This window comes from Hesperophylax consimilis, chromosome 20 (genome assembly GCF_061612785.1).
Source record: "Hesperophylax consimilis isolate HC1 chromosome 20, BYU_Hcon_1.0, whole genome shotgun sequence".
NCBI lineage: Eukaryota > Metazoa > Arthropoda > Insecta > Trichoptera > Limnephilidae > Hesperophylax > Hesperophylax consimilis.
In genome coordinates, this window is record NC_142855.1 from 25,635,355 (window position 1) to 25,648,131 (window position 12,777).

The 12,777-nt window shown below is 35.3% G+C and overlaps 1 pseudogene; it reads right to left on the minus strand.

Annotated features, from left to right (window-relative positions):
- Nucleotides 1-4,956: 4,956 nt before the first annotated feature.
- LOC149414426 (uncharacterized) lies at nucleotides 4,957-9,733 on the minus strand (annotated as a pseudogene).
- Between the last annotated feature and the right edge of the window lie 3,044 nt (nucleotides 9,734-12,777).

Consider the following 12,777-nt stretch of genomic DNA (forward strand, 5'->3'; position numbering starts at 1 on the left):
AATCGAGATTAGCAGTGTTTTACGATAAACATCTTCTGGTACTAATGAAATATTTTTATGCGTAATTTTCAAAAGTATGTTGCTTACAGCTAAGTCGAGAATGCGATTATTTATATAATTACTTTGAGAGTTATATTGTTTCAAATTATTAAAAGATTGACAAATCACAAATTTGCTTTATAACAAACCGTTCTTGTTAATTCCTATACTAAAGCTGTGTTCTGTATAATACCCAATCTGGCATTATAAAGATTTGCGAAATACTAACATACTCAACTTCCTTCATGTGGCCTATAAGAAACCAAGGAGGAGTAGAGAGGAGAGATGAGGCCGTCTTCCCTCGTGGGGCCTTCAGGGAACCAAGGGGGAGTTGACTATTTCGTCGTGGGGCCTTCGGGGAGGAGTGGAGAGAAGAAATGAGGCCCTCTTCCCTCGTAGGACCTTTACGGAACCAAAGAGGAGTGGAGAGAAGATATGAACCTTCGCAAACTCTTCGTTTGTGGGGCCTTCACGCAACCAAATGGGAATGGAGAGGAGAGATGAGGCTCTCTTCCCTTGTGGGGCCTTCAGGGAACCAAAAGGGATTGAAGAGGAGAGATGAGATGTAGGATGAAACATTGTAAAACCAGAAGACATAGCCACATATCCAATGACAACCCTGGTGAACTTTATGACAGGGACCGGTGAACAGTTAAGGAATAAAAATTAAACAGTTAAGGAATGAGGTAAAATGGGAATAAGCATGTTATAATTTTACGTGGGGGAGTTAAATATTAACACTATGCATGTAAAATTAAAGGAGGAACGAGTAAAATAAAGAACTTACTTAGTTACAAACGAAATATTTTTAAACAATTGTTAAAATAAAGTGTATAATGTTGAGTGTTAGTTTAAATCTAGGCTTAATACTATTCTAATTCTTAACTAATTGTCCTTTTACTTTATCCTAAATTATTGTTCATTCAATATCTTGGGTCAAGTTACGAAATAAATATACAAAAATTGTTTAGGCACTACCCTTTACGATGATTCTGTAACCGCGGATCTCCACGTTCGCACTTATCTCTGATAACACAAGCGGCAACTTGGGCTGGTTCCCAAGGGCGGAATAAGTTCAGTCAGAGCCAAGGCTTCGAAGGGCGGAGTCGGCAGGCAGCGACTCCTGAGAGGGCAGCTTCCTGGGCGGAAGTCTGGCGACCACTCTGACTTCCTGGGTGGAAGTTCGCGGGGTTACGGAAGAGCGTAGCACGCCTGTGGTGGGGTGCTGGAACTATAGTGGTTCCGCTTTACACCACTTCGGTACGTTGTTCGGGTCCGTGGCGCTGGCATCGCCATTCTCAGCGCTAGATTGCGCTGGCTGGCTGATTCTGATTAACTTAAGGTTCAAAATCTTAATATATATTAGGTATCTTAATATTATGCATCTATACACTTATTTGATATCTGATTGCAATTAAATTTCTAATCTAAGTTGACAATTACTCTTACATCTAGATTTATACTTAATGTTCAATATTTTAAAATGAAATTTTTACAATACGACCTCCAAATAATTGCCATATTGCCGAGCGCCTTGAAAACAGGGCAACAGGGACGCGCTTAATATGCACATTTTATTTTTAAAATACTTTACATTAATAATAATATTTGGATAATTTATATGGCGCTGTTTTCAAGAGCGCTGTACAAATATATTTATTAAATAATAAATACTAGAACTACTGACTTAAAACGAGTGACTTACATCTAAGACTTATATCAAGTGAATTATGACGAAGATAATAAACCCAAAATATAGCCAAAAAAATTCATGTTTCAATGGGATCGAAAACGCAACCAACTATTGGAAATACACAAAAAATAAAAGTAAAAACTAATTTAACAAATTATTTTAGTTTAGTAAAATGATTATACTCGAATTTATTAATAAAAAGAATAAAAATTATTTGAGACAAATATTCATCTTATAATATCTTGTTTTATGCACTAATAATATTTCAGTTTTTTTAGGTTACATTTTTTTTAAATAATAGTGAACCAATTCTGGTCACAATTCACCGAGTTGTGTCCACACCTGTGTTCCAGTCCTGAACATTTAGAATTTTAGTAAATCATTTTTTTAATAATCAATAAAGCAACATAATTTTTAAGAATTCGATGTCATAAAAAATCACATTTTAGCGAAAATTTCGCCCCGAAAGATCAACATCAAAGGAAATTAAAACATTGCTGACGAAGACTCTTTTGATTACATTTATACTTTTAATTACATTAACACAATTATTATCGGAGACTTCAACACTAATCCCGATGCAATCTTTGGAATGGAGCTAATCTCTTTTTGTCAAGAATTTGAATATATATGTGCCGACATAGAATTATTACCTGTGGAATCTTACACTAATATCAGTGACGCACACAGCTCTACCAGTTGATTAGACCATTGTCTAGTTACGAAAAAATTTTTGAAGCAAATTGTTGATATGAAAATATACTACGATATTGATTGGACAGATCACCGACCTCTCGAGCTGATCTTACAAACAGATGGAATAGCAACAACGAAAGTGTTTGCATCTGTGTTGAGGGATCCAGTACTATGGAATCCGAATAATATACTTGATATCGGAAAATATAACTCTTACTCGCAAACCTATCTCGTCAAAATCAAGTCAAATAAAACATTTGTTGAGGATGGTGGCAATCCTATACACGCCAAAATAAAATACTTCTACTGCAGTATAGTAAATGCTATACGAAGCAGTGCCATTTTTGTGTTCACTAAGTGTACTATCCAAAAACATAAGCAAGAATGTGGGTGGAATGAATGTGTAGCGGATAAATACGATGAATCCAGACAAGCGATGCTCACTTGGATAATAAATGGGAGACGGCGCGAGGGTCCTGTCGCAGAGGATAGAAGGGCAAAGCGTGCTGCCTTTAAAACAGCACTAAAACAGTGACAAAATAACTCGACTCAACTCCAGATGGACAAAATAGTAGAGGACCTAGATAATCGTGACTTAATTAATAATTAATTAATAAATACATTTTGGAATAAGTCAAATAAATTGTTAAACATGCGTTATAAAATCTCGTGCAACATACACGGAGAGACGAATCCAGAATTAATTGCAAACATTTTTAAAGAACATTTCTCAACTATCACGCCGACTATTGACTCAAATGAATCACATTTCACTGCTTATGACGATATCGATCCCATCGTCACAACTAACATGATAAAATCGGCCATTAGTAACATGAAATCTGGAACGTCTGCAGGACATGATGGTTTAAGCACCAAACACGTCAAACATGCAGGGGCAGCGATTATGGAACTTCTGGCAACACTGTTCACCGACATCATAAAGAGTGGCTACCTACCCAAAGACATGACAAAGACAATTATCATCCCGATAATAAAATCCAAACTGGCAGACATAACTTTACAGGAAAACTACAGACCGATATCAATCGCCACGGCCATCGCTAGAATATTTGAACGAGTTCTTTTAGATCAAGTCGGATACCATATGAAAACAAAAGATAATCAGATGGGCTTCAAGAGAAAGTGCTCTACTGACTCGGCTATATTCTGCGTAAAAAGAACATTAGAATACTACAGGAAAACAACGAAGGCATACTTTCTGGACCTTAGTAAGGCATTCGACAGAGTTTTCCACCCCTTATTATGGAAAAAAAACTAAAAGAAAGAGGGATACCATGGAAAGTGGTAAAAATTCACGAATCATGGCACCGTCAGCAGGAAAACCTTGTGAAGTGGAAAGATGGATTCTCAGAACCCTCTGTCTTGGAAAGCGGGGTCAGATAGGGAGGTTGTATGTCCCCAATACTGTTTAACATATACATGGATGAACTAACCCACAGGTTAAACAATGCTGGAGTGGGCTGCCACATCGGAGGTCTAACAATAGGTATTAACAATATGAGCTACGCAGATGATATGGTTTTGATGGCACCGTCAATAAGGGGATTACGAATTCTCCTGAAAATCTGTGAAGAATTTGCACACGAAACCAACATGATTTATAAATCGAAAAAAACAGCACTGTTGGTCATAAAACACAGGGATGGCTCAAAAAACATTCCCCCGCCTTTTTGAATGGTGAGCTTCTGAAAATAGTAGAAACCACAAAATATCTAGGACATGTCATCAACAATAAGCTAACGGATGATGAAGATATTGACAGGCAGAGGCGTGTATGAGTATAAAATGTAAAATGCTCAGTAGTAAATTTCGGCTCTGTAGTCCACGAGTGAAAAAGACGCTCTTCATGGCTTTTTGCAAGCTCTTGGCAAATTTCAATAAAAGAACAATGGAAAGGCTTTGGGTGCAATATAACAACGCTTACCAATTGATGTTTTGACTCCCCAGTTACTGCAGTGCCTCCTCAATGTTTACAGAAGGGCGAGTTCCAGGATTTACAGCTCTATTAAGAAGCAGGATAGCAGGACTGAGGGGAAGGAGAAACCATTCCAGAAATACTCTTATCATAGAATCCCGTCTGACTTCAGGATCAAGCATTGAAAACCATTGGTGAAAGATACTAGCTCCCACAATCTTAGATCCGATGGATTCCCGTGCTTCTCAGATTTAATCTATTTTTTTTTTATTTTTTTTTTTTTTATCTTTTTATTTTTATTATTTTTTTTTTTTATAAAGAAAGACAAACATTCCCGGGTTACGAATAACCTGACAATATTTGAAAATCTCCTACTACCACCACAGTAAGCTGAAAATGTTGCTTGTGTTGTGATGGAGGACTTAGCCAGCCGAGGAATTGAACACACTACGCCCGAGTGGGACCCAAGCGCGATGTCAACTCGGCCACCGACCGGTCAAAATCTATTATCTATTTTCTTAATTTTCCTTTTATGTAAATATGATCTGTACTTATTCCCTCTATGGGATGTGTGAGATTGCACTCACCTCTACACATCCTGGAATAAAGAATTTATTTATTTTTAAATTCCATTAGTACCGTATGTTTGCTTTCAAACTGACGCTCACAAACAAACGCACTTCTTGCTAGCACTGGATTATCGAATCGGTCGAATAGAATATCCGTCTGAGCAACCTTTAACACAATACAGCATTAATTTATCACCTTGAAGAATACTAACACGCAACATTATTTTTCAATGGGTAAAAGAAAATTGAAAATATTAACTCTTAAAACGTAAACATCCGAAAACAACTGACTTCAACCTTCAAAATGGCGTCTTGGAAATTTACGTCAATTTTATCGGAGGATAGCAATAGCAAAGCGTAGCCCAGAGCGGAGTTATATGCCCCTGGCTAGCAGTTATAGGAGGATAGTAATAGCAAAGCATAGCCCAGAGCGGAGTTATATTATGCCCCTGGCTAGCAGTTATCGGAGGATAGCAATAGCAAAGCATAAAAAGGCGATAAACACGAGGTGATTAATTACAGACCGGTGTGCCTTTTATCAACAATTCCTAAAGTTTTTGAAAAAATTCTTCTTAAAAAAGTTATTTTCCGATTAAACCACGTCATTTCTCCTAAGCAACATGGTTTCTCTACTGGAAAATCTACCCTTACTAACTTGTTAACCTATCAAAACTATATATCTGATTCCATGTCTAGTAAATGTCAAGTTGACTCTATTTATACCGATTTTAGCAAGGCGTTCGATAAAGTCAATCATGAGTTATTGCTGAATAAACTCCATAAATTCGGTATAGGTGGTTCACTATATAAGTGGTTTAATAGTTACTTGACCGACAGATTACTGGCTGTTAAAATTGATGGCACATTTTCATACAAATTCACTGCTACGAGTGGTGTTCCCCAGGGATCACACTTAGGACCAATCCTGTTTTTATTATTTGTCAATGATGTATTGTATATTTTCAATGATGTTCAAGTGTTAATGTTTGCAGACGACCTGAAATTATTCAAAGCAATCAGAAACATTAACGATTGCCATATATTGTCAAATAACTTGTCAAGATTAATTATATGGTGTCGTGATAACCGCTTGCAACTTAACATAAGCAAATGTCAAATTATGAGGTTTCATCGAATAAAGTATCCAATATTTTTTGATTATTCCATTAACAACATGTCGTTAGTATCTGTCTCGGAAATTAATGACTTAGGTATTTGGTTTGACACGAAACTTAACTTTATCAAGCATATTGAAATAATAACCAATAAAGCTTTGAAAATGTTGGGATTTATTTTAAGGGTATCTAGTGATTTCAATAATGTAAATACTGTAAAAACATTATATATGTCACTAGTAAGGAGTCATGTAGAATACAATTCCACGGTTTGGTCCCCAAATTATGAGGTTCATTCACATGCGATTGAAAGAATCCAAAATAAATTTTTAAGATATGTAAATTTCAAAATGGGCATTCCTAGAGAAAACCTAAATTACGATAACTTACTTTGTTCATTAAACTTAATAAAATTATCTGATCGCAGAATTATTTCCGATTTAACCTGTTTGTATAAAATCATTAATTCAATGTTTGATACCCCTGATTTATTATATGTAATCTCCTTTCATACTCCAAGCAGGTCGGTTTCAAGACAGTACCTACCATATTATTGTAGCAATTCTATGTCAACGTCCCAATATCATACTCCTATGCGACGGATTCAACAGCTAGGAAACAAATACTCAGATGTTGTTGATATATTTAGTACATCAATTTCAATATATAAGCATACCCTATTGAAGTTTTTTTTTTTTTTCATCGAGTAGTGGAATATTTGAATAAAGGTATTTAATTTGATTTGACTAACATATAATAATTTTGTCAACTGAAATAGAAAAAAATATTTTGGATTTTTTATATGTTGTGCCTGCATACTGTGTAGATCAAATCAAGTTGAGTGATATTTTGACTTTATATTTATTTTTCTGCAATTGTTTTAATAGTCGTTTCCTGCACTATTTTCATGTATAATTTCGTAAATATTTTTTATATATATGTATGTAAAAGCCTTAATAGGCGTGAAATAAATAAATAAATAGCCCAGAGCGGAGTTATATGCCCCTGGCTAGCAGCGATCCAAAACGCATCTCCATCTATTATTGTGTTGGTAGGCATCGATAAGATTGTCCATGTCATCGATATTTGTAACAGTAGTTGGGGCTTGTTGTTTTAAACCGATACAAATACTAACCTATCATAACCTTCAATCAAAACGTTTTAAGGCCCGTTTATAATAGAAATAAGCGGTAAGGATAGGCCGAAAAGCCCTAGGCCGTCGAAGTTGGAAGATAGAAAACATGTGTATCCGTTAATAATAGATGGCAATAATCTGTTATTTTTTTCCATAACCGAAAAGATGTTTCAACTTTATCTTTTACGGATACGGATTGCAGAAAGCTAAGATATATATACGGGGTGTATAGGGACAGTTTATAATCTTTAAGTAAACATAGCTCTTTTTCGTTGAGCCATAGGGACGATAATAATATGCTGAAAATTTTTTCTTATGCTTCTTTAATTATACGTTTCCCTATTTTGTGGGTTGCCATTGCACATTTTTCAATAAACGCAAAAAAGCAAGTGTTCCTATTTACCTGCAATGCGGAGTGTTTAGGGACGCCTGTGGGGTCATTGGAGAATTTTTTGGGATCATTGGGGACATATTTAGGGGTGAATAAGAATCGAATTTAATAATTAGTTAACAGGCATCAAAACCTTAAAAGAGTTATAGTGTTTATTTTTGGATCAATAAGTAGATACCTATGCTAAACTTATCTTTAAACTAAACTTCATAACATTTCGTACAAATAAATTCACAACTTAAAGCACCAGTAACACAAGTAGGGCAAGCAAAATTTTTGCACACAATGCATTACATCCGTCCAATAGAGGTCCAGTTAGACTTAAGTTTGTAATATTCAACATAATTACAAGCACAGCAGTGTTGCCTATGTAATTTGATGATAGTATTTGGTTGAACACTTTTTTCACCTTCAGGAGCAGTATTCTTACGTGACTTGACAACATTAGGTTGTTTAATTTGTTTGTCTTCATCCACAAGGGAATAAATTTGTTTGTCTTCATCCACAAGGGAATAAATTTCCTTATCTTCCACTTCCATTGCCTCTCCTTCTATAACAGAAGCTGCCTTTTCCATTATCTCTTCTTCATTAAAAGTATTTTGGTTGAGGACTTGAGTTCAATGGTTCAGCTCGATAATGTTCTGAAGATGTTACATCAACCAGTTCTTGCCCGTTTTTGTCGTATATTTTTATCACATTGATCTTACTTGCGCATTTACCACTTTTATTGGTTCCTTCAGCTTGGTGTATAATAATATCTGCAACCTGAATGTTTTGTGATTCTGTATTTTCGAAGTTAGAGCTGCTATTCAAATTATTTGATTTTTTTTTTTTTTGTCTTTAAAGCGACTTTTTTCTGCGTTTGAACTCCTGTTTTGTGTCGTAATCACCGCTTTCTTAAGGTTCTCTATACATTTTTCGTCGACACTTTTTCCTGCTTGCAAAGAAATTTTCTTTTTCTTTTTATCTTCTTTATTGCTTGAGTCAGGATATCTCAAGTCTTTCAAGAGGGAAATTACCGAATCATTTAGTTTCTTAGTGCCATGGTGGTTATTTTGACTTTCCTTTGGAAGTAGATCAAGCACAACGTTCCGATTCAAAGGGTGTAAACCAGTCTTTTTAAATCCAGCAATAATGCTGTTCCCTGCATTCAGGGATATTTTGTCGGACAACTTTTTTAAAAGTCTGGGAAACATGCTTTTTGGTATGGCAGTTTCTTTTCGTCCATCATTTTCCTTCCAAGTGGCCAGTATGTCTCGCCAGGCCATTTTTAATGGCCGAAAAAAAGCCACGTCAAGCGGCTGAGTGAGATGTGTGGAGTTACTGGGTAAAAAAACGAAATTTATATTATGATCTCTGCATTTTTTTATCGCATCGAGCGACAAGTGCGAAGAAAGATTGTCGCCAGTTAGAATTTTTTCCCAAGCTTATTTTAGAAATAGGGAATGACAATTGTGTTGATCCAGTCTTCAAAAGTGTCTCCATCAAACCAACCTGATACTGTACGGTTATATCTTGCGAGTGGGGGGCCACCTTGGGTCCAAGTGTCATACATGTTAGTAGCTTTGTACACTAAATATACTGGTAAAATGTCGCCAGCTGCTGATCCAGCGTACGTTATTGAAGTCGAACTTTTGCTGAAATTATCAATTTTTTCCGGGTACTTGCAGCCTTTTTTTGTTATAATTTTTTTACGACCTGGGTCATCGCTTAAATTTTTTTTCGTCATAATTGACGATGTTTGCCGGATCAACATCGCACAAGGAAGATTCCAAATGATCAAAATAATCAGAAATGGTGTCGACAGATATTTGGGCTCTACAACGTTTAATATTTTGACTCATTCTTTGAGATATTTTTGACTTGTGGCGCTTTAAAAAGCTTTCAGCAAAATCACGCCCTGGGAAGTTATTTTTAAAATTTGGTATATTCTTCCCACGTCGGTCTAGGTATCCTTTGACTATTAGCCGAAGATCATAGGTGTCTAATGGGTAACCCCATTCAGCACAAATATTAATGTTATCAATTATAAAATTTTCTATTTCATCCGAAAGAACTTTCTGGCCACCTTGTTTTTTTGTGGCGCAAATTATGGCGACAAAGTACACTCTTGGATATTCCAAATTCAGAAGCCACTTCACGATAGCTTTTACCATTCTTCACTAATTCCAACGCATTTTTGATATTCTCGTTGTTGTATTTTTTGTATCTTTTACTACTCCTCGGATCGGGCTTGTAGGTTCGTGGCATTTTCTGAAATTAATAAATAGGGTTTATACTTTAATAAGAGACATTTTAATACAGCGAACATATTAAAGATTAAATACTAAAAAAATAAAACTAATTTGAGTGTGCCCTGTCCCTATTCACCCCGTATGGCGTCCCCATTCACCCCATATAGCGTCCCTATTCACCCCGTATAGCGTCCCCATTCACCCCATATGGCGTCCCTATTCTCCCCACAACATAATCAAATTGTCTGTGAATTCACTTTCAGTTCTAAAGTAAATTAATTTAATACATTATTAAACTCACTAATTCAAGATCTAGGAATCTTATTCTTCACAATTGACAAGCTTTTTCAAAGGTTTTCAAGGCCTGCGCACACTTTTTTCAGAAAGTTTTGCACCGAGATATTCTGACCGCCAGCACGCTTTACTAAATAATGATTTTTAGGTTAAGAAAGCGACACTTCTGACAGTTCGCAATGTTGCTATCGTAAAAAAATACATTTCCCTTCCTAATAATGTTACGGTTTTTGATGTAGAGTAGAATGGTATGAAATAAATGTGTAACAAATTTTTTTACCCAAACCTGTCCCTATTTAGACTTAAGTCCCTATACACCCCGTTTCACTGATAGGAATAAGCGGTAAGGATAGGCCGAAAAGCCCTAGGCCGTCGAAGTTGGAAGATAGACAACCTGTGTATCCGTTTATAATAGATGGCAATAATCTCTTATTTTTTTCCATAACCGAAAAGATGTTTCAACTTTATCTTTTACGGATACGGATTGCAGAAAGCTAAGATATATACTAAGATTTATGTATTTTCGATCGATACTCTATGGTATCTGCTATTTGACAATCGAATATAATTAACTAATTCGTGTTGTAGAAGTCCTAACAATTTATAGAAATTGATCTGCGACATTATTGTATATTTCTTCAATTGACTGTTGTCTAATGCCGCCATTATAGCGGCACAAATTATGGAAATGTCTTATTTTCTTCATTTTATGATTAATTGGATGCCCACTCCTACGTCGTTTTTTCCTTATTTTTTCGTTTTTTTCCTTATTTTTTTCCATAACCGAAAAGATGTTTCAACTTTATCTTTTACGGATACGGAATGCAGAAAGCTAAGATATATACTAAGATTTATGTATTTTCGATCGATACTTTATGGTATCTACTATTTGACAATCGAATATAATTAACTAATTCGTGTTGTAGAAGTCCTAACAATTTATAGAAATTGATCTGCGACATTCTTGGATATTTCTTCAATTGACTGTTGTCTAATGCCGCCATTATAGCGGCACAAATTATGGAAATGTCCCATTTTCTTCATTTTATGATTAATTGGATGCACACTCCTACGTCGTTTTTTTCCTTATTTTTTCGTCTCTTATTGCAGTGTGTGCTAGCTCCAGATTTGACAAAAATATTCGACATGCAACAATGTGTGATGAATCCATCGTTTCAATATTTATTTATAAACAATATGACTTTTGTAAGATGGAGGAAAAATATCTCGGTTGACAGTTGACATAGACAAGTGACAGCGGCATAGTCACTTCTATGAGCGTATTCCATTCTATTTCAATTCCAATTTTAAACAACGATCTAAAATATTACGGATTACGGCACCGGCCTATTCTTACCGCTTATTCCTATTATAAACGGGTATTTATTTGAAAAAAATATTGTATGAAGCGTTGCCAGCGATCCCGAATAATTACCTAAATGGTTAAAAGAAAATAAAAAAAAATTAATATTATTATAAATTATTGTTTTAATATTGTTTAAATTATTGTTTTATTACATATGTAAGTACATATCGGATAAGAGAATTGTTGTCAATTATTATTGATTACATTTAGATTTTTCCATTTCTAGCTTCCGATTATGTGTTTCGTGTTTTCTATTGTTAGGTTGGCAGTGCCTACATTGCCTACAAACAAACGCGAACTATGCGCGAACTTCATTTCGGTGTTCTGTCAAAATGGTGCGTCCGATGGCTAATTTTAGCATAAATTGTTATTAACTTATATAATATTAAATATCAATATTTTTCAAAATCGTAAATGCAACAAGTTGTTGTTTATTGTCTTTGAGTTGAATCAAATGTAAATTTTTGTTTGACTGCGTATTAAAAACGCTAGTTGCAGGTAAAGAATTGCCATCAGTTCGAATAAAATTAAAACCCCTAAATTTAACCGACTGCTAATCTTATCGCACTATTACGCTCCTTTTATTCATAAATGTGAATTGTTTCTCTAAATAGTCAATTAACCGCCCCATTAGATGACAAACTCTGTGTTGTACTAACCTGCAACTAGAGTTACTCACCTTGTTGTGAGTCTTCTTTGGACAACTTCCAATGGGTCTAGTCTGTTTTATATTATCCTCCCCAGACTGTCTACTTGTTGGTTTTAATGTTACATAATATGTTTTATATGATCCTGCCCGGACTGTCTGTCTATTAGTGTAAATATTATTTTATAAGTTTTGCCCGAGTTTAATGTTAAGTAATTGGCATCGAACCATTTATTCAGTTGATGAACATAGCCTGAAGAACAAAAAAATGTTATTTACTGTTCTTCAAGCTATGGCTGGAGATATCCACCTTAACGAAAATCCAAAATAAATGCGTATTTTGGCCGCCAAAGAGAAACAATTATTTTACCCGTCTGTAACTTTTGCATCGTTTTTAAATCAAATTAAATATGCAAGCATTACTCATGATGGCATAAAACTTCTCTATGACTTCATTATTGTCTGTGTAAAACTAACCTAATTTGATGACTCATCCTAGGGGCGTATAACTCCCGCATGACCTTGTAACCCTGATGGGAGGAGTTATCCTTTACCCAAATTCTTATAGACAAAGCTGTTGTGGCTGAATGCTCAGATCTCATTGGCTCAGAGCAAAAATTGTAGTTTGATCTCTCGCTCTCTACCATAGCGACTTGTGTA